This window comes from Chrysemys picta, chromosome 9 (assembly GCF_011386835.1).
Source record: "Chrysemys picta bellii isolate R12L10 chromosome 9, ASM1138683v2, whole genome shotgun sequence".
Taxonomy (NCBI): domain Eukaryota; kingdom Metazoa; phylum Chordata; order Testudines; family Emydidae; genus Chrysemys; species Chrysemys picta.
In genome coordinates, this window is record NC_088799.1 from 82,637,002 (window position 1) to 82,658,296 (window position 21,295).

The following is a 21,295-nucleotide window of genomic DNA, read 5'->3' on the forward strand; positions in this document are numbered from 1 at the left end:
TGATTTAGGAGATGTCAGTTGCAAACCTCAAACTGATGTTTCTTGGTGTGAATCTTCATAGTGTTTTCTGTTTACCGCTTTTTTCTCTCTTGAAATGACTTTGGTTTCTCCTGAGATCTTTTTGCATGACATTTTCTGACATGCTGTATACACAGGTTGTGATCTACTTGGCAGTTTTGGAATTGCTTGTTTGAGAGCTACCTTGCATGCCAATCAGTCACCTTATAACGGTTTTGAATTTACTGTCAGATAATGCACCACTCACAGATTTACTATGGAGTTCAGCTGTATCCTCATTTGCTTGTGTTTCTGTGACCACCTGTCACAATCCATCATTTTAATTCCTTTTTAATGATTTCCCTCATAAGATTTATCACAGCTTAGCCTGTGTTGACTGCAATGAAGGCTTTAGTTTGTAATAAAAGAAACCAAAAGGGGCATGTGGTCAGAGTGACTGGAAGACTCGGGGAATAGTGCATGGAATATGGTCTATAGAACCTTAAACCTCTAGGTCATCAGTTCAGATGTACCCAGAGTTATTTCTGAGCAAAACCAGTCAACCTGAATGAAACTCACTGCTTCAATGTTGAGTTATAGCTTCACCATATGGGTTTAGATGAGAGCAAAACTCACCACGATACAAAACCATGTGAGCAGAAAGGACCAAATTCCTTCCTGATGCAATTCCATTGACTTCCCTAGAGTTACACATGGGATGAATTTGGCACAAATTGCTTAAAAATGCTGACAAAACCCACACGAACCAAAATCAGTGAGTTTTGCACAGTTCTAGTCACATGATACTGTGGTGAGGAATAATTCAACATGGTAGAGCAAGGCAAGGGATGCCAGCTGGGAACAGTATTAAACTGCAAGCAAAAACATCTACATTAAAACAGAGCATTTGTGATTCAGGCTGGGAGAGTGATTTGTATGAAATAAACATTGATCCAAACGTTCCCTACATTCAACTATCCCATATGAGCCAAACCTTTCTAGAGGTTTGGAATAGTTTAGTAACCTCATTTTCACTATTTTTGCTTTCCATTGAATGAGCACAGTAAAAATCCTGACTAGTAATCATTCATAGAGTAACAAAATCGATACAAATGGCTTCCAGCTGGGATGGGAAGCAAAAGTGCCAACATTTAGTCGGTCTCATATTTCTCGCCTGTGCAAAAGCAGGAGGTAGCGGAAATTACTCTAGAAATTTGATTTCCATCCCCCGAATAGAGCCAAGAGGTTTGGCCCATTCAGAGAAGCATCCTCACTTTTGGGTGCTTAATGAAAACCAACCTGACCTCAGACCCTTTTGCTGTTTGACCATTACTTCTTATAAGTGATGTTTTAATTTTCCTCCCCAGCTGGTATCAGAGATAAGAGACTAAATCCACTAGACATTAAAACACTGAAGAGTTCTGTCATGTGTTACTTTGGTCTTATGCTCAAAGTCTTTCTCTTCTTCTCCCCGACTGATCTCAGATATAATGCAAAATAATCTGCGAGCCAAAAAAAGTGAGCAATTTAAACTGCTGTTTTTGAAGCTCAGTCCCAGTTCTCTTACCCCTGTTCTTCCTTTTCTAGCATCCTGGGATGTGTCTTCACTGCAGCGTTAACGTGGGCTCTTGGGGTGTCACCCCTAATCCCCCTCCCATCCACACACAAAAACATCTCATCTGAGTTTGATGGCACTTTAAACCCAAGCTTGCTGGCCTGGCTGGATAAGCTAGAGCTAGAGAGTGAGCCACTTTCATTTGGGCCGGTAACCCATCCACTCAGCAATGAGGACTCAAGCTAAACCACAGAAGTGTTGATTGTCCTCCAATGCCTTCCCACCATTCCCCCTGTGTGCCCAGAAAGACAGTCAAGTTCTCCCACACTTTCGCTAGGAAAGAATCATAGAGCAGTTCAGCTTACTGCAGTACAAAGAATCATGGGATATGCCCCCAGAAATAAACTGGCGGTGGGGAAGTTTAGGTTTGAAATTAGACGAAGGTTTCTAACCATCAGAGGGGTGAAATTTTGGAACAGCCTTCCGAGGGAAACAGTGGGGGCGAAAAACCTCTCTGGCTTTAAGATTAAGCTTGATAAGTTTATGGAGGAAATGGCTTGATGGGATAACGTGATTTTAGTCAATTAATCAACAGCGTGCCATCGCTGGTAAATAGTATCAATGGTCAATGACGGTCTGGCTGGAGAAACTTGCCTGCATGCTCGGGGTTCTACTGATCACCATATTTGGGGTCGGGAAGGAATTTTCCTCCAGGGTAGATTGGCAGAGGCCCTGGAGGTTTTTCGCCTTCCTCCGCAGCATGGGGCGGGGGTCGCTAGCTGGAGGATTCTCTGCGACTTGAAGTCCTTAAATCACAGGATTTGGGGACTTCAACAGCAGAGTCAAGGGGAAGGGGGTGGGTCAGCTTTTGTGGCCTGCATCATGTGGGAGGTCAGACTAGATGATCTGGTCCCTTCTGACCTTAAAGTCTATGAGTCTATGAGAAATCCTAGCGACATATGGGGCCTGCAGTGTTGACCTAGTCTAGCTACCTTGCTATAAGCACTACAGTTCTGTGTCTCCACTGGGATTTTACAGCAGGATAGCTAACAAGTGTTAGTTATTCTGCTGTCAACCCCTCACCCCCCCAACCTTTTTGCAGTGAAGACATAGCTATAGCCTAATTGATGTCGTTGACAATGACTGCTGTAGATAATTATTAGTTGTAGTTGGCAATCCATGATCCACCTCTCCCTCTTGTCCTCTTTTAAGGATTGATTTCACTCTTAATAGTGCAAATCCTGCAACCCATGCCCACATGGTATGGACACATACTGCTCAAATGACAATGGAGCTGGGGCAGTCTGGCAGCACGGTGGGAGAAAGTCTGTACAGATGTTGAGAGCCTGTACAGATGTAAGGCATCCACAGCCTTTGCAGGCTGCAGAGATATGTTCTACCGGAGGCTCCATCATAGGGTTACCATATTTGCACAATCAAAAAAGAGGGCACGGGGGGGAGGAGCCCCCAGACAGACCCCTGGGACTCCCATGCCCTCTCCACACCCCAGCTCCCCTGACAGCCCTCCCAGAACTCCCAACCCATCCAACCCCCTCTGCTCCCTGTCCCTGACTGTCCCGACCCCTCTCCACACCCCTGCCTCCCTGACAGCCCCCCCCAAACTCCCGACCCATCCAACCCGCTGCTCTCTGTCCCCGGACCAGGGCCGGCTTTAACAAGAGCCCAGGAATCGGGCTGCGCTCTGGCCAGAGTCGCAGGGCTTGGGGCCGGGCTGGAGGTGCTCGGCCAGGGCCGGGCCGGCCGCCCTAGGGCCAGAGCTGGGCTGGAGCCGCTGGGGTCAGGGCCGGCGCCGCTCGGCCGGAACTGGGGCCGGTGTCCCGGGGCCCGAGCTGGGTCGGGCTGGAGCCGCTGGGGCTGGAGGTGCTCGGCCGGGGCCGGGCCGGCCACCCTGGGGCCCGAGCTGGGCCAGAGCCGCTGGGGTCGGGCCGGCGTGCTCGTCCGGAACTGGAGCCGCTGGGGCCGGCGCCGGACCGGCGCGCTCGGTCAGAACTGGGGCTGGTGCCTAGGGGCCCGAACCAGGCCGGGCCGGAGCCGCTGGGACTGGCCGGGGCCGAACTGGGCCATGTTGCGCCTCCCCGGAGCCCTCCTCCTCGCATCCCCCCCGCCCCAGCTTACCGGCTGCTGCCCGCCTGCCCCTGCTTCTTTTCAGACTTCCCGCGAAGATCTGATTCGCGGGAAGCAGGGGAGGGGGAGGAGCAGGGGGCGGAGCGTTCAGGGGACGGGAGCAGGGGAAAGACAGCTGCGGGGCCGGGGGCGTGCTAAGGCTTCAGGGAATGGGGGGAGCCGAGAAGAGGCTTTGGCTGCCGAGCAGCGCCGCTTTTCGATCTATAAATAGCCGACCAGGGGGAAATCTCGGACATTTTTAGATTTTTAGAAATCCCCCCCGGACGGCTATTTATAAATCGAAAAGCCGGACATGTCCGGGGAAATCTGGACATATGGTAGCCCTACTCCATCAATTCATCTACAGGAGCATATGCCCAGGGTGTTGGAAATAAGGGAGGGGCAGAGGTGTGAACAATGCATCATTAATTAAGCAGAGCCTTGAGCAAATTCCCTCTCCTCTGCACAGGGGGCCAGCAGCCATTTCTGCATTAGCAGAAGTGTTGTGGCACAGCTTTTTGCAGCTTTTGGGCCTCAGTCCCTGCTGAGCCCTCTCTTATAAAGATGTCTGTTCTCCTCTCAATATGTGCATGTCAGCTCCCATTAGCATCAACAAGGGGTAGGCATATACTGAGGAGAAACTAGACTTTAATTTTTCTTTTGGATTAATACAGAACCAGTAAACTCCCAAGTCTCATTATCTTACAAATCTTCTGAAACAGACACAAAGCAGCAGAACCCTGGGGCGAATAGGGAAGGCTGTAGAAAGTAAAACAGATGTATCTGCTGGTTGGTCAGTAACAACACAGTAGGAGTTCAGCAAGATCTGCCTTTTCTTAGTCCAAACCTTTCCTTCCAGACAAGGCTCTTTCTGATCACGCGTGTCCACAATGAAATCCTGCGGGTGTTGTCATCCACCAGGGGGAGCCATTGATTGAGAGACTGGGGACCACAGTAGCAGCTTGCCAAGAGAGTAGGGCTGAGACCCATATGTTCACAAGCTTCCAAAATAAAAAAACTGAAGACACGCAGCCATAATAGTTGTTTATATTTACAGCTTCCTCACTACAAGGAGAGAAATTGCGTGTTGGCTGAGTTCACTGGCTTTGACAATAAAATACCAAAGCAGTCACAGAGCCATTCAAGAGAAACAGTTGGCTTGGGTCTCTGTTCTGTTCAAATCATTAGTTTCCAGGGGCCGCAGCTCCATATTTGTTATAGAGTGAGCTGGAGAACAGTCCTGGGGTGTATTTTAGGACTCCACAGTTCGCATCTATCATGTGGGAACCCACCCACGATGAATCTGTTCAGGTTCCCTGGAACTACTTGAAATTAAAAGTTCCACTGGGTCTTTTTTCCAGTGCCTCTGGAAAAAATTAAAATTAAAGGGCCAGGTCCTCATCTTGAGTAAATCTATATAATCTGATTTACCTCAGCTGAGGTAACTGAGGCCACTCTGACAGCAAATGTAAAAGTGGCATCTTTTCACTTGCCATATTTATTTTGCTTGTATATTCAAAATCACAGCTGCTTGGCTTAGTTACAAAGGCATGTTTTTACTACTTCTGCTAGCCATTCTGAGCCAACACAGCTTTGGGAGAGTGAGCTAGAGTCTATTTTGGCTTGTGCATTATCAACAGATGTGTTAACTAAGGTTTAGTCTACACTACGAATTTTTGCTGGCATATCTATTGCTGCTGGGGCTTGTTTGAGGGACAGGCGAACAGGGCAGTTGCCTTGGGAGACAACTTCCAGGGGGTGCCAGACACCTGTACTGCCTGGGTTTCCCCTCCTTCTGTTGAATGGCTGATTGTGTGGGGTTTTGTGTTTTTGTTTTTGCTCAGTTGCTCAAGGGGTGGGGGGGGGAAGGAGGGCATGCTTAAAAATGTTTTCTGCCCTGGCCAGCAGAATGGCTAGGGCCACTCCTGATGTCATTTAGGAGTGTAAAATAGCTATGCCAGGAAACCCTACGGTGTAAATGCAACGAGCTGACCGAAGAGTACTTCTGTCGACTTAGCTAATGTCCTTGAGTGGTGGTTTAGCTATGCTTGCAGAACTCCTTATGTCAGCTTATGCTGTGTCTCCACTAGGGGGCTCTGCCAGCATAGCAAGAGTGGCAAAGGCTCAAATTCCAGTTGCAAAGCAATCTGTGCAGTCCCCTTGTCTTCAAATCCAGCCACCAGTTACACTTGTGCTCTCTCACTAAAAGCAGTAGGGTTCCACATGTGTAATGGATGGAACTATTTGGCCTGCATATGTTTACTAGTGATGATCCATGTGCCGGAAAGAACCCAGATCGACTGCAAAAGTTCAGGCAGGGTGTGCAGGACTAGCAGTTAGGAAACAAATACTCTTTTACTTGCAAGTGTGATATAGAATTATTTAGACACAATGTACGAGTAACTCCATGATGAGGTTCTTTGGTTTGTTTTTTTGTTTTGACAAAGTTACTTTTCAGAGTGGAATTGCACTTTAGAATCTTAATGAATCAGATCTTCAGCATTACTCTTCTGAAATAACTGCTTAGGGTGACCATATGACGTCCCATTTTGGCAAGAACAGTCCCTTTTTTAAGCCCTGTCCCAGACGTCCCAACTTTTTTGGCAAAAGTGGGCATTTGTCCTGTTTGCTCTTGCCAGCTTGATAGGGAGATGCAGAGGAGCGTGCGTGGGGGCGAGCAGTAGTGCCAGCTCCATGCAGGGGGGAGGCAGGGCTCACACAGGGCTTGGGAGAGCAGTAACGCCAACCCTGCATTGGGGAGGGGGCTCAGGCCACCCCCGTGTGCGGGAGGGAAGGGGTTGGCTTGAGTGAGCGGCTGGTGTGCGGCGTGAGCTCGGATGAGTGGCTTGGGCCAGCCCCAGGTGGGGGGACGGGGAGGGCTTGTGCTAGCCCTGCACAGTGTCTCATTTTCCCTTTGGGAAATATGGTCACCCTATAACTGCTTTATAGACAATCTACCAGGGTATGAGATAGGGAGAAATGGCAGCGATAACTGGTATCATAGTCCTAAAGAATCAGTTTTAATCTATGAGTGACACAGTTTAAATGAGGCATAGCCACATAGGTCACATGCAAACTAAGTTTTGAGTCTCAGTTGATGTTTTCCCAAAACATAAAAATGTCAGTAAATTGGAACAGTTCATCAACAGTTGACAGACTAAACAGGAGAAGTCCTGGCTGCAATAGCAGGTGATGTTGTAGGTCAGGACTAAAATGCACTGTTGAGCCTCAGGACTGGAATAACGGTTGTTGCAGGTCAGGATGAAATTGTATTGGCAGAGCTGTGTTGGGGCAACTTGCACATTGCCTTACTGTGACAAAGAGCACAACATTTGAGTGTATTGCTAATAACTCTGAGGACGTTTCTAACATGAACATCAGGTGTTTGAAAACCAAATCTTGCCAAGTCCTTATTTCGACTCAGGTGGATAAACTGAACTTGGAACTTCCTGCAGCTTTACTAAATAAAAACGTATCACTGATCATTTGTCTCACATAATGGGACCCAGGGTGGCAGACATGGCAGGACAAAGGGAAATCAAAGGACAGAGGAGTATGTAACCCTAATGGTCCAGTTTCACCCTGCATTAAGGCTGCTTGGTGGTGTACACAGGGTAGCCCGAAGTGAGAGTAGCCAGAAAAAGATAACCCAATTTTAGAGCTGTTGTAGTGGTTCCTATACTACCTCCTCCTGCTAGAGCATGGCTGGGGTTTCCCTGTGTCAAGCCTTGCTGTCATGACTAGCCGAGGCAATTACAGTAGCCTTCAGGCTACTCTAACTTACAATCGGGGACTGGTTGGTGCACAACCAGCCCAGGATCGAGGAAGTGCAAAGGCGGATTTAAAGCACACACTCCTTCTTGGGCATGGCAGAGGATGGGGATCAATAAAATAGAATCACATTATACAGTCAGAAAAACTACAGATGGAAAAGGCCTATTAGGTCATCTTGTCCATCTCCCTTCCAGAGCAGGATTGTTTCCTACAGTATAATGTCCAGTGCTTTGCCTGTAATTCCATGCAAGATGGATGAAGTTTGATATGTACAGTGAATCAGAAGAACCGTTGTGTTTATTGGCTTCCAAACTGTAACATACTGGTTATTGGTCAACCTAATACTGACACATCTGGTAGTCTCTGTGGAATCCTGGTTGTACAAACTGGATGACAACTCAGCCTCACACAGATCACACACAGGCTCAATCATCGCTCAAACACAGGCCTACACTTACATGCAATTGTCCAATGTTTGTAATCTGATTTCCTTCCCCTCACTCCCCAGGTAGGTCTGGTTTGGGGTCCTCTGGCCAAAATCAATCAAGTGATAAAATTTGTAAGAATGCACAGTAAAAAACAAATATATAGTTGGAGACTAAAAAGAAGGTGAGAAATTATTCTCATAAACAAGAATAACAGGATTGCTACAGGCAGTGTTAGCCTTAAAATCCTGGGCTCCCCTAGCTAGGTTAATCTTGGGGTATCCCATCCCCCACTCAAATCTCTCTCCATCCTTTCAGATGTAGGTAATGATAATTTATTATCCCCATTTTATTATCCCCATTTTACAGATAGGAAAACTGATGCACACAGAAGATAAGTGACTTACACAAAGTGATCACACAGCTAGATAGCGGGAAAACATGCAACAGAACTCAGGAGGCTCTAGATTCACTTAATAGGGCTAACTCCTTGACTACAAAAATTCCAAGAGAAACCAGAGCCTGAAATAAATCTATGCAACTGGGTAGGTAGATGATTTACTATATGTATGAACTGGTTGGCTCATGTCTTTCACCATTTCTATATGCCAGGGTTCGGCAACCTTTCAGAAGTGGTGTGCCGAGTCTCCATTTATTCACTCTAATTTAAGGTTTCACGTGCCAGTAATACATTTTAACATTTTTAGAAAGTCTCGTTCTATAAGTCTATAATATATAACTAAACTATTGTTGTATGTAAATTAAATAAGATTTTTAAAATGTTTAAGAAGCTTCATTTAAAATTAAATTAAAATGCAGAGCCCCCCGGACCGGTGGCCAGGACCCAGGCAGTGTGAGTGCCACTGAAAATCAGCTCGTGTGCCGCCTTCGGCACGCATGCCATAGGTTGCCTACCCCTGCTATATGCTCTCAATAAAGTTATCCAATTTTTTTTTTTATAAAGCTAGGAAAGCCTGATGTTCAATTATTGCAGGCCTTTAATAACCCTCAAATTAAAAATAATATTGTACAGTTATCCTCAGAAAAGGCAGGCATTGGACTCCCAGCTATTACTGAGAGGCTTGGAATAATGGAAAACAGGATTTTTGCGAGATTCAGATGGGAAAAAGAGACTGTCCAAATTAAAGTCCTCCTATTGTCCTCCAGAGGCCAAGACTGGGAAATACACACTTAGGCCCTGATCCTGCCATTAACAGCATGTGGATGAACAGGTATTGGTCTCTGTCCAGATGCAGCAGTCCACCCACATACCGTCAGTTGCAGGACTGGGGGATCTTAAACACTCCCTTTATAATGGCAACATTGGAGAGATGGACTTGACTAATTGGGAATATCGAATAACGCAACTCTAATTACTGAATTTACATTTTTTGCTTCAGAGGGTTTAAATAATTTGGAAAGCAGCACAAATTGTTACAGAACCTGCTTTGAGGAGGGAGAATTGTTTACATAAGATCATAACAGAAATTGGAAAAACTTCATAATTACCCTTTCTACTTTTTCAGTTATGGAGATTTGCCAATAAATAAATAAAAAAAAGATTAATTGACTTAGAGACAATTTCAATCCTGGATTCTCAGTGGAACAGGATTATAGATGGAATATATAAAAATTTACACAATCTGAATAAAATTAACAAAATAATGTATACAGATAGGGGAGGGAAAAGCTTTTGATTTCCATTTGGAAGAGGAAGAATGGAATGAGATGATATAATATACCAGCAGCAGGACCTCACTTACAGCTTGAGGAGAGCTCAACATAAATTTTTATATGGATTCAGTTGTACAAGCTATTGTCCATGAGATGACGCAAGTGGTGCTGGAGAAACTGCAATGGAGAACGGTCCTTAGAACAAACCATCCTTGATCCTGTAAAGAGATAATCCTGAGCAGTCCTGGAAGTATCCCACTGAAATAAATGGGATTTTGCACAGGCATAGGGATCTGGATAAGTGGATCACTTTGCAGGATCATGGTCCCCATTTGGTATTGCACCAAAATACAGAATTATTGGAAGAAAAATTACCAAAGTTACCAAAAAATATCATTGAATGAGAAATATTGAGTTCTTTCTACAGGTGGAAGTCTCAGAATTAGATGATATTGAAACAGTTATGCAGAGCCACAAAGGGGCAGATTTTCTCCTGTGCCCAAGATCTCCCTGGTACTAGAGAGAGTGGGGAGGACAGGCTATCAGGAAGTTTTGTTAAACACTTCACAAATAAGGGGCAGAAAAAGGAGAAGGCCTGGTTAATGCCAAACTGAATGGACCTCGGGAAAAGGGAAGCAAAACTGTCAGTGTCACAAATGATTTTGATCATCTTGGTAAGAGGATTTAGGGCTTGTGGATTATTTTTGCCTCCCAGTTCAGCTTTATTTCTGAAATGGCCAAATTCCTCCTACTGTTTCTCCAGTGAATTCAGTTCCCCAAGGAGGATTTGGCCTACATTGCACCGTATCTGATGCACTTAGCAGAAGTCTAGAATTGCCTTTTAAACAGGACTGTCCTTTTCTTGATTCATTGTTTTTTAAACTGCTACAGTCAGCCCTGATACCTGCTCCTCTTCTGTGCCCCTAGCAAGTAACAGAGTTGAATGAAACAAGTATGTGATAAATTGCCCTTTCTTTTATAAAACCTACAGTTTGACTAGAACAAGAAATCAGTTTTAGTTCCTATGAACAATAGACTATTAGTCCCCACCCCCACGCACATTTTATTATCTTTAGTTATTAAAAAGCCCTGGCCCGTGGGCTAAAAGGTAACTTTTCCCATTGCCCTTTTATTTTTTTAATTAAATCTTGCAGATTTGCCTATATCCTTTAAGTCAAAGGGCAACGTGCTCTGCCCGGGAAAATTAAAGGCAAGCAGCAGACTTTTTCTTGCCTCCTTTGCAGATGGGAGATTGAACGACTTTGGCATTTAAAGATCTAGCTCAGGTTCACAAAAGGCAATGAAACAGAGAAAACAGGATGAGGAATATCTGCACTGAAGACCAACAGGGAAGCATTTACTCGGCAGTACTGGGTCGAATATGGGCACCTGATATATAAAAAGATAATTAAGGTCTGAGTGCTAGCTGTATTCTGTTTCCCAAGACTTCATAATGGTTTCTGGCTTCTTCTAGAAAGTCTGTGATCTCACGGGCATGGCAAAGCAGTAGTTCCACAGATTTATAAAGCAGAGCGAAGAAGGAGTTTAGCTTCAAGTGTCAGGGCCAATTCTGCTTTCGTATATGCCAATAACCTCAGGAGAGGGGAATTTGGCCTTATGTGTCTACTTTGACAATGTTTTCCGACACTTGCCTAGTCAGATGCTTTACCACCTCCTTACACTGCCTCCATTAATGTGGGATAACGACTGGCATGGCCATGTTTGAACTCTCTTGAAGTATTTAATATGGGAAGTGATCAGCAGTTCTGATTATTCTAAAAATATAATCCAAGTACCAGAATGATAAATAGCAGGGTGCTATGTCTTGAGATCTATTCCTATTCTGTTCTGTACAATCCTCCTTAGGCTTGTTGTTTAGTGTGGCGGCTGCCATTCAGTATTAAAAATGAAGTGTGTGATGGGGGGAGGGGTGGATAGGTGAGGAATGGGGGATTTTCCATGCCTTTAGTGGAATTTGTCCACCTTTTAAATGTGCATCTTAGAACAGCCCCCTGCCCTGCCTAAATGATGCTGAGGGCAGTTTGGGCCCCTGCAGCATCCTACAATGGGAAGACATAAAGTTGGCAGAAAGGTGCTGTGCTGTGCCTCCTGGGAGTGCAGCACAAAATCTGACCATGTATCTTTAAGAAATGTTGCACGCAGGAATAGGAGCATGTGGCATTCTGGTGACTGACTTCATGAAGACTAGAGACCCCATCTGAGAGATCATATCTGCTGAATGGCCTGTGAGATGCAAGACAAAACAAGTATAATTCTGATTCTGCTTCCTTTGAACTTTGCCATGACTTCAGTAGAAGCAGGATTGGTCCCTTTGTGCTCAGCTACTGGGAGGGGAAGGAAACTACACAACTAGGACGCCAACATCACTGCTTTATGTCACTTTCATATCTTGACTACACAGCACAGTATTTTATGTCACTCAGTGTGTTCTGAGCATACAGCATGGTGATGATGATAAATAACCTGCAATTGTTTATCTTTGTGCCCTACGGTGTCTTCTGTAACAATGGAATGATTCTACTCAATAAGGCTCCCTGGGTGATTTGCCAATGAAATAATCAATCAGTTTAAAAAAAAGAAAGAGAGAAATTTATGCAGCCACCTGAAGGCAAAAAAGTGGGTAAACTGTAGCCTATAATTCTCTCTGTGTTTACAATGGGAAATGAAATGTGAGTAATGATGGCTACAAGTGTAACTAGTAAACAGAACCAGGTTCACAGATATGCACAACATAGAGAGAGAGTCTGGAGTCTAGTATACAACAGTTCCATAGTACCTTTTGCATTGTAGGCACAAGAGAAATCCCCCTTGATTTAGTCTTTAACAAGCTGCCATCTCCAACAGCCCTCTTGTTCATCTCGGGATGAGGTCATAGTCTCTGGTAGCATTCCCACTAGAGAAGATAGCACACCTGTACGCCATTCTGAAATTTAAGCTTCATTACAGAAAAGAAAGATCAAGAATGTGGCAGGGCAAAACCCTAGAGGAAATTCTGTTTCCAGCCACATAAAGCTAGTGTTTGGCTGTAGTCCTGAATTATATCCCCTTCTGTACCTTCGCCAAACAGTCTCTGACTCAGTTCTCCAAATGCTGCCTGTGTTCTAATATAATACTGCATTTCAATACCCACACCTCTTCACGATACAGTGCAATCTTTGGCATGTTTTCAATAGCTTCCCTAAACTCACATCAGAATTCACTTTGATAAGTTTCAGTAGCTTGCTGAGAGGCAGATAATCCATCCTTTGTCTCTGTGGATTGAGTCCTGCCTTAGGAAAAACTACAACTCCATATTCACCCAATGAAAAATAAAGTTAATAATAAAACGGCCGCTGCTGACAAACTCTTTTAGGTCACAGTTTTGTTTACTGGAATAAACAGCTTACGAGTGTAAAGCTTGTTGATATTGCAAAAACTATTGTATTTGAGACACTCTCTCTACAACATCCTGTTTCTTAAGCACTGTACCTCTTCTCTTTGGTTAGATGGTCATTTATGCTAGAGAAAAATCACAAAGGGTGACCTGCCAGATCAATATATGGAAGTGCCTACTTGTTTTAGGTCCAATGCAACATGATCTCCTTTATCCATTGCTGTAAAATGGCTCTGAAGAGTCCTTTACCCATACGTTTTACCTCTCCATTTACAGATGTAACTAAACATTGTGCGCCAAATTTAGCCCTTAGCTACCTGAGTGCTACCAATGGCAGTGCTAAAAGGAATACAAATCATCTCTTACCTCACAGGAAATTCATTCAGAGGTTAATGAGAGCAGAGTCCCTCTGCACTATGGAATCTCCTTTAAGGAAGGGTTCCAAGAAAACCACATACACATAAACCCCACCAAAGCCATACTGACCAGAAAGGATAGATGGGCATCCCCAGGGAAAATCCATGATCTGTGGGGTTTGAGAACTTAGAGGTGGGAAACCATTGCAAAATATTTTCTGAAGAAATTTGTTTGAAATCATAAATGTGTGCACTCTGGCCTTCCTCAAACTTCTTTTCCATTTCCATTCCATGGACGTTCCTGAAACTGAGTTTTAGTAGCTTGAATGTTTGCAAAAAGTGCATTTCATATGAGCATGCCTCATAATGCTCCTGGAGAGTGAATCTATTCAGGAAAGAGAAACAATACCATGTAACATATGGGATATCAGAAATATATATTAGAATTGGAAAATGTGCTGAGAAAGGCAGTTAAAATGATCAGGGTTATGAAACAGCTTATATATGAGGAGTGATTAAAAAGACTGGGACTGTTCATCTTAGAAAAGAGTGGGGATATGATATAGGTCTATAAAATCATGAACAGTATGGAGAAAGTGAATAGGGAAATGTTATTTACCACGTCACACAACACAAGAACTAGGTAGGGGTCGCCTAATGAAATTAATAGGCAGACAGTTTAAAACAAACAAAAGGACGTACTTCTTCACACAGCAACTGTGGAAATCGTTGCCTTGGAAAGTTGTGAAGACCAAATGTATGACTGGATTCAAAACAGAATTAGATAAGTTCATGGACGACAAGTCCATTAGTGGCTACTAGCCGGGATGGGCAGGTACACAAGCCAATGCTCTGGATGTCCCTAAACCTCCAACTGCCAGAAGCTGGAACTGGAGGACAGGGGATGGATCACTCGATAATTTCCCTGTTCTGTTCAGTCCCTCTGAAACATCTGACACTGGCCACTGTCAGAGACAGGATACTGGGCTAGATGGATCATTGGTCTGACCCAGAAAGACTGTTCTGAGGTTCTGACAATTCACACCTTTATTGAAAGTTTTATGGAATAATTTTGAATAACGAATGAACCTAAGAAAAATCACAATCTATATGCAGATCTTCATAGGAAAAGGGAAGAAACTTTACTGAATAAATTATCCATTATAAAATTATTCACTTTGCTCCAAGTGCAACAAACTAGATAAAAATATATTACAAACACAGGGTTCACCAATTAGCTTCTTAAACTCTGCTGGAAGTGGATCAAGTACCAGGAGATTTCATCTGAGAGGCTGTTGATGTCTTTTGTTTTCTTTCCATTAAAAATATCTAGCCACAGCAGCTATAAAAATAAATACACTCATCTGAATATTTTCCTACCTGATAGCCCCTTAGTGATTTTCAATCTCTGCAAGCGATGCCTTATTTAGCTGAAAATCCTCTGAATCTGAGCAGGTTGGAGGTGCGATGCCACAGCCCCATCACAGCATGTCTAGCAGATTATCAGTCTGAAGAAAAGCAACTGGGGAGTCTAAAAATACCATGGACACCTGAGCCTCCCCATTTGATAGTGCTGCATTTAACAAAGCAAAGGGATGGTCTCTTCATGCAGATTGCGCGTTGCTCATTTGTCTGCATTTGCAACATCTTCTGCAGAGTAAAACAGTTTGAAGGTGAGAGTCGGGGCTGCATAGGGCTCTATTTAAACAGCACAATTGTTGATTGACTTTAGGGATAAAATCTCAGAAAAGCAGTGCATGCTATGTTAGATGTGTGACTCCTTCTTAAATTAATGAGACATGACCAACAACCCAGCATCATGTTTTGGAAAAGGTAACCCTTAATGTCACAAGACTTCATTTATTAAAATCAGAATCTCAGTCCCATCAGCCAGTAGAAGGTCTTTGGAGCTACTGCAATTGACGCACTCATCTTGTACTAAGGAAGTGGCCAGCCAGCCAAAATAGGAACAAACATTGCAAGGTTTTCCTCACACTACTGATCCACTTAAAGCTTCAGGGGAGGGGCTTTTCTTTAGAGGATTCCCAGAAGTTAAATAGAAATAGGTGTCTTTTGTGGAGGACTGCCCTGAGATCATACAAAGCCTCATCAAAACAGACCTCTGGCACCTGTTAAAGCTCATGTCATTTTAAAACCTGCTTCCACCAAAGATCCCTTTAGAATAATGGGAATCGCTGAGGTCGCAGCGTTTACAGGTATTTATGCCCAGCTCTCCCTTCATGCTCCTGGGTGGCCTCAGGTTTCCTGGATTGGGTTACTTCCTTTTTAAAATTTTCTCCTCTGGGAAGTTATGTAAGAACAGTCAAAATCCTAAAATATGAGGAAAAAATCCAGATTATCTTGTCCCCTAAGGCACTTAAGTCTCCTGAAAAGACAGCTATTTCTTGAGTGTCATTAAAGTGTGTGTGTGGGGGGGAATCTAAGGCCAAATTCATCCCTGGTGTCATTCCTAGTGTTGCCAACTTTCTGATTGCAGAAAACTGAACCTCACCTTTGCCCCACCCCTGCCCCGCTCCATCTCCATGGCCCTGTCCCTGCTGACTCCATCCCCCCTCCCTCCCTCACTCTCACCCACCCTTGCTCATTTTCACCGGGCTAGGGCAAGGGGATTGAGTGTGGAAGGGGGTGAAGGCTCAGGCTGGGGGTGTGAGCTCTGGAGTGGAGCCGGGGATGAGGGATGTGGGGTGCAGGAGAAGGCTCTGGGCTGGGGGGTGGGGCCAAGGAGTTCAGAGCGTGGGAGGGGGCTTCGGGCTGGGGCAGGCGGTTGGGGTGCAGGAGGGGATGAGGGCTCCATCTGGGGATGTGGGCTCTGGGGTGGGGCTGGGGATGAGAGGTTTGGGGTGCAGGAGGGGGCTTTGGGCTGGGGCCAAGGGGTTTGGAGTGGAGAGCGGGGTGTGGGCTCTGGGAGGGAGTTGGGTTCTGGGAAGGGGCTCATGGCTGGAACAGGGGATTGGGGTGAGGGAGGGAGTTCGGAGTGCTTACCTTAGGTGGCTCCCAGAAGTGGCCAGCATGTCCCTGCAGCCCCTAGGTGGAGGCACAGCCAGGCGGCTCTGCATACTGCCTGACTCTCAGGGTGAGGGCAACACATCAAGTCTCCCTGGCCCCTGCATATAGGGGCTGCAGAGACATGCTGGTCACTTCTGGGAATTGCGGAGCCTGCCTTAGCTCTGCTGTGCCACTAACCGGACTTTTAATGGCCTGATCAGCGGTGTTGACTGGAGCCGCCAGGGTCCCTTTTTGACCGGGCATTCCAGTTGAAAACCAGATGCCTGGCAACCCTAGCCATTCCACTGAATTAACTGTCATTGCACCTGTAATGAAGTTGGCTCCTAAATACACAGTGTGTCATATTGTTAGTACAGATCATGTTTCATGCATTTGGTTAATTTCTGAAAGGAGTGTCTTTCAAAACGGTATTTCACAAATGCATGTGGCTGCACTACCGGATCAACCAGGCAGAATCAATTAGCTGGGGAATTTTGTTTCACAGCAAGAACAGTCTTTGCAATGTGCTGTTCACTTGCAAAACTACAGAACCCAGCATCTCCTCAGGACTCAGAGCATTTTCTCTGAAATTGTTTCTTTAATCCCATCTAAGCACATCGTCTTGATGTCAGTATTTTTGGCAACTTGCTCCTGCTACCAGTGTTAAATTAGGCCCCTTTTGTCAGCAGCTACTTGGACATGATTTACAGGAGTCTGAAGAGATAGATGTCTGAAAATTACCCTCTCATTCTGTACTCCATAAAAATGGCATCATGAAATGCTTCCTGAGTGTCTCCTGCACAAAATGTAACTGGTCCAATTACCCCAAACCTGACTGTTATACTAATGGGCATTTGGCTAGTGTATGTAGCAAAGCTTAGCTTTTGCTTATAAGATTCCCAAAGTATGGGCATGTACATTGAAAATGAGTTTACAGGCATTTCACTTAAGAGTAACAGTGTAGCCAAAATTAATTCCAACCTTACCCCCCATAGTAAAAGAGATAGCCAGACTGAATGTCAGAATGTGGAATGGCCACAGAAAACCACTTCAATTATTCAAAAAATGCAAACATAAAGACTCCTAGGAAAGATTAGCTTGAGCTATACTTAAAACCAAATTCATCCCTGTTGTAACTCCATGGAAGTCAAGGATTAATAATGTGAAAAGCAGGATTAATATAAAAATATCAGTCCCATTTGAAGACTTTGCAGGTCTTTCCTAGGATGCAGATTGTGTGCAATGGTGATTTCATAGCACAAAATGTGAATGAAGCCTTAAGAGAGAAGGGAAGGATTTGTGTTTGATGCTATGCTCTGAGCACAGACTATGCTATGGTCTGGCTATCAAGAAGTTCTAATCATGGTTCTGATACTGACTCTCTCTATGGCCAAGGCCAAGTCACTTAGCTGCTCGGTCTTGGTTTCCCCATCTGTAAAATGGGAGTTATAGTGCTTATCTCACTGGATCATGAGACTTAATTAGTTAGGGTATATATGACAACCTTCCCTAGGCAAAACACCCATTGAAGGCAGTTTTGCAATTGACTTAAGTGTATGCAGGACTGGACCCTTAGACACACCTTAAAATGATTTCTGTTCTACTGTGACACTGAAGCCCTTCATTGGTGCAGAATATATTGAGGTGACATGTCTCCCTTTGCTCCAACAGCATGATGGCACTGCTTGGAACCAGGAGATACTGAGGCCTCCACTAAGCATAACTCTTGTTCTAAAAATAATTTTTGTGGCAGGCACCCTGAAACTCCAGCTATTTCTTTCATTATCATGCCTCCAGTTCATCTCAACATCCACATTATTCCTCCTTAGTGAGCCAATGCTATGATGGGTTTAATGCAGAGGTTTTTTAGACATTCCAACTGATTAGATCTCAGGTTAATCTTATGAAACAAAGCTCAGCCTTACCTCAGCAATGAGTTGATCAACTCATTGAAAGCCCTGCTTTCTAACAAACTAGCGAAGCCACAGGTGAGGCACTGTGTCAAAATAATATTTTGTCTAACCCCTGGTCATCTCACACGTTGACACTGTAATCTCCTCCTTCTCCTCATCTCATTTTACCAGTGATGTCAGCCATGATCAGCCACTTTTCTGACCTTTGTGTTTTCTCCCATGCCACTGCACACTACTGGGGAAAAGCTCCCAGTCAGAATTCATAAAGCCATCACTTTGTCCTCATATAAATCCTTCCCCCAAACTCACCTCTACAACCTGATAATGAATAGGCAGGTAGTGAGTTGTGATAACTGCTGCTGACTGGCGAAGAAATGTGCCCATTCTGTTATATTTGTAACCTATTTCCTCTGCTACTCATACCAGTCTGCTTGTGTGTCTATTTCCTTGTAATGTCTCATCTTTTAGGTTGTAAACTTCTTGGGACAGAGACTGAAATTTATTGTATGTTTTTGTAGAGTACCTAGTACAATAGGGACCAGCCTGGTTGCAGAATTTAAGTGGCCTTATTTCAAATGTTTATTATTAATAATGATAAAAGATACCACCACCGTAAAGCAAAAATAGGTTTGGATTGATCTATAGCACCATTTCCAAAACCCAGAGAAGCAAGAGGAGATTGGAGATAATGGTTCACATTCATCACTGAAGCCAAGGAAATTACACCAGAGATTAATTTCGCTTAATGTATTTTCCTTGTTGGAATTTCTGTATGCTCACCTTCCTCCATCCCACACAACTAGGTTGCCAGATAAATAAGGTAGATTACAATTGTGGGGGTTCCTATCTGTTTTACTCAAGAAGATCCTGGACTCTTGTCAGAGAAACTGGGAAATTATATGGTATTTCAGCATTTCTCCTTTAATTAAATCATCTGTGACTCAGGATGCTTAGATTCATGCATAGCAAAAGCAGTGAGGAAGTAGAAAAATGCAGTCCTTTATCCACTTTCCAAAGGTGCATAAAAAAACCAAAACCCAACAACAACAACAACAACAAACAAACAAAAACCTAAAGTTTTTTGCTTCTAAATATGTCAACTCAGCTGGCTCATTCATCAGAAGAGTTGCTAATTTCACATTTGAGGTAACCATTTCAGGAAATGTAGGATAGATACAAGGTTATTCTTCCCGAAGTAACTTCTCAGCCGACTCAATGTGGTTTTGCCTTACTAAGAACACGCCTGGGAAAACTTCACTGTCCTTGAGCTTGCAAGGTATCATGAATATTGATTATGGAGGCAGCGCTGGGTGAATGGTAATTACAGTGGTTCTCCTGTATCAAGTCTGATTATCTAAGAGAGCAAGAAGGCTACATGCTATGAATTTAAAAGGAAACAAATGTAAAAACAGATAAATGCAATTTTTAAAATAAAATATATATTTAATCTGTGAAATTTACTGCTGTAGAATATTAAGGCGAATAGCTTAGTAAATTAAAAAAAGACACATATAAACAAAAGCAGGCTCTGCAGTGCCACTAACTAAGGTAAGTTTATAAGGGCTACCACCTTCTTTCTTCAGGGATGAATATGAGCACTAGAGGAGGGTCAAAAAGAAATCCTACAAACATAGTGTGGGATAGTTAAGTGAATTATGGGCTTTTATATCTTCCTTTGAGCATCCAGCTTTCACTACTGTTGGAAACCATAATTGAAATAGTGATTTGAGATCTTTAACTAAGAGACTTCCAGGAAAACATCTGTCTATCTAACACAGGGGTGGGCAAACTACGGCCCGCGGGCTGGATCCAGCCCCTCAGGGCTTTGGATCAGGCCCACGGGATTGCCACCCCTGTGGTGCTGTGGGCCCAGCGCCATTCCCAGAAGTGGCAGGCACCACATCCCTGTGGCCCCTGGAGGAGGGGGTGCAGAGGGCTCCCCGCTTTGCCCTTGCCTGTGGGTACCTCCCCCGAAGCTCCCATTGGCCGGGAATGGGGAACCGCAGCCCATGGGAGCTTCAGGGGAGGTACCCACAGGCAAGGGCAGCGCGGGGAGCCCTCTGCCCCGCCTCCGCCGGGGGGGCAGGGATGTGGTGCTGGTCGCTTCCCAGAGCAGTGCGGGGCCGGGGCCAGGGCAGGCAGGGAGCCTGCCCTGGCCCCCGCTGCACACTGCTGCCAGCCCATAGCTGCTCCAGGTAAGCAGCGCCGGGCCGGAGCCTGCACCCCGAACCACTCCTGCACCCCGCACTCCAACCCCCTGGTGCACCCCACACTCCCTCCAGCAGCCGAACCCTCTGCCCAGAGCCCCCTGCCATACCCCACACTCACTCTAGCACCCCAACCCCCTGCCCTGAGCCCCGTCCTGCACACCACACCCCCTCCCACGCCCCGCACTCCCTTCCACACCCCAACCCCCTGCCCTGAGCCCCGTCCTGCACACCATACCCCCTCCCACGCCCCGCACTCCCTTCCACACCCCAACCCCCTGCCCCAGCCCTACATTTATGGCCCTGCATGCAATTTCCCCACCTCAATGTGGCTCTCGGGCCAAAAAGTTTGCCAACCCCTGATCTAACATCTGGATTTTGTAGAGATTCTTTGTAGAGATTCATTCAGTTCCCTACTAATTCCCTTTCTGAAATGCTCTTACAATAAACAAAGTCTGGATGAAATCTGCTCACCCCATTTTATCTACAGAATTGCAACTATTCATATTGGTCATAAACATATGCATTCCCCTTTGTGAAGCCTTTGTAAGGGTTGCTATTAGACTGGGCTAGGCTGATATGGCCTTGCATGTTGAAAAATTGTATCTGTGTGAAATAAAATCCTAAATACAGCTTTTAAAAAAAGAACACTTTAAAACAATGCCCTGAGTAACAATGAAAAACAGCTTTATAAATAACTTAAAAACAGGCAGTGCTGTACCAACATCATGACAGCAGCAACAGAAAGGGTTTGAATGCAGGGCAAAGGAATACAAAATGCTTAATTTAAGACATAACAAAGGTTGTACCAGCCCTTCTGGCTGGGGAGGGCATAGACTTTTCTAGCCATGGCCTTGTTGCAATACTGCC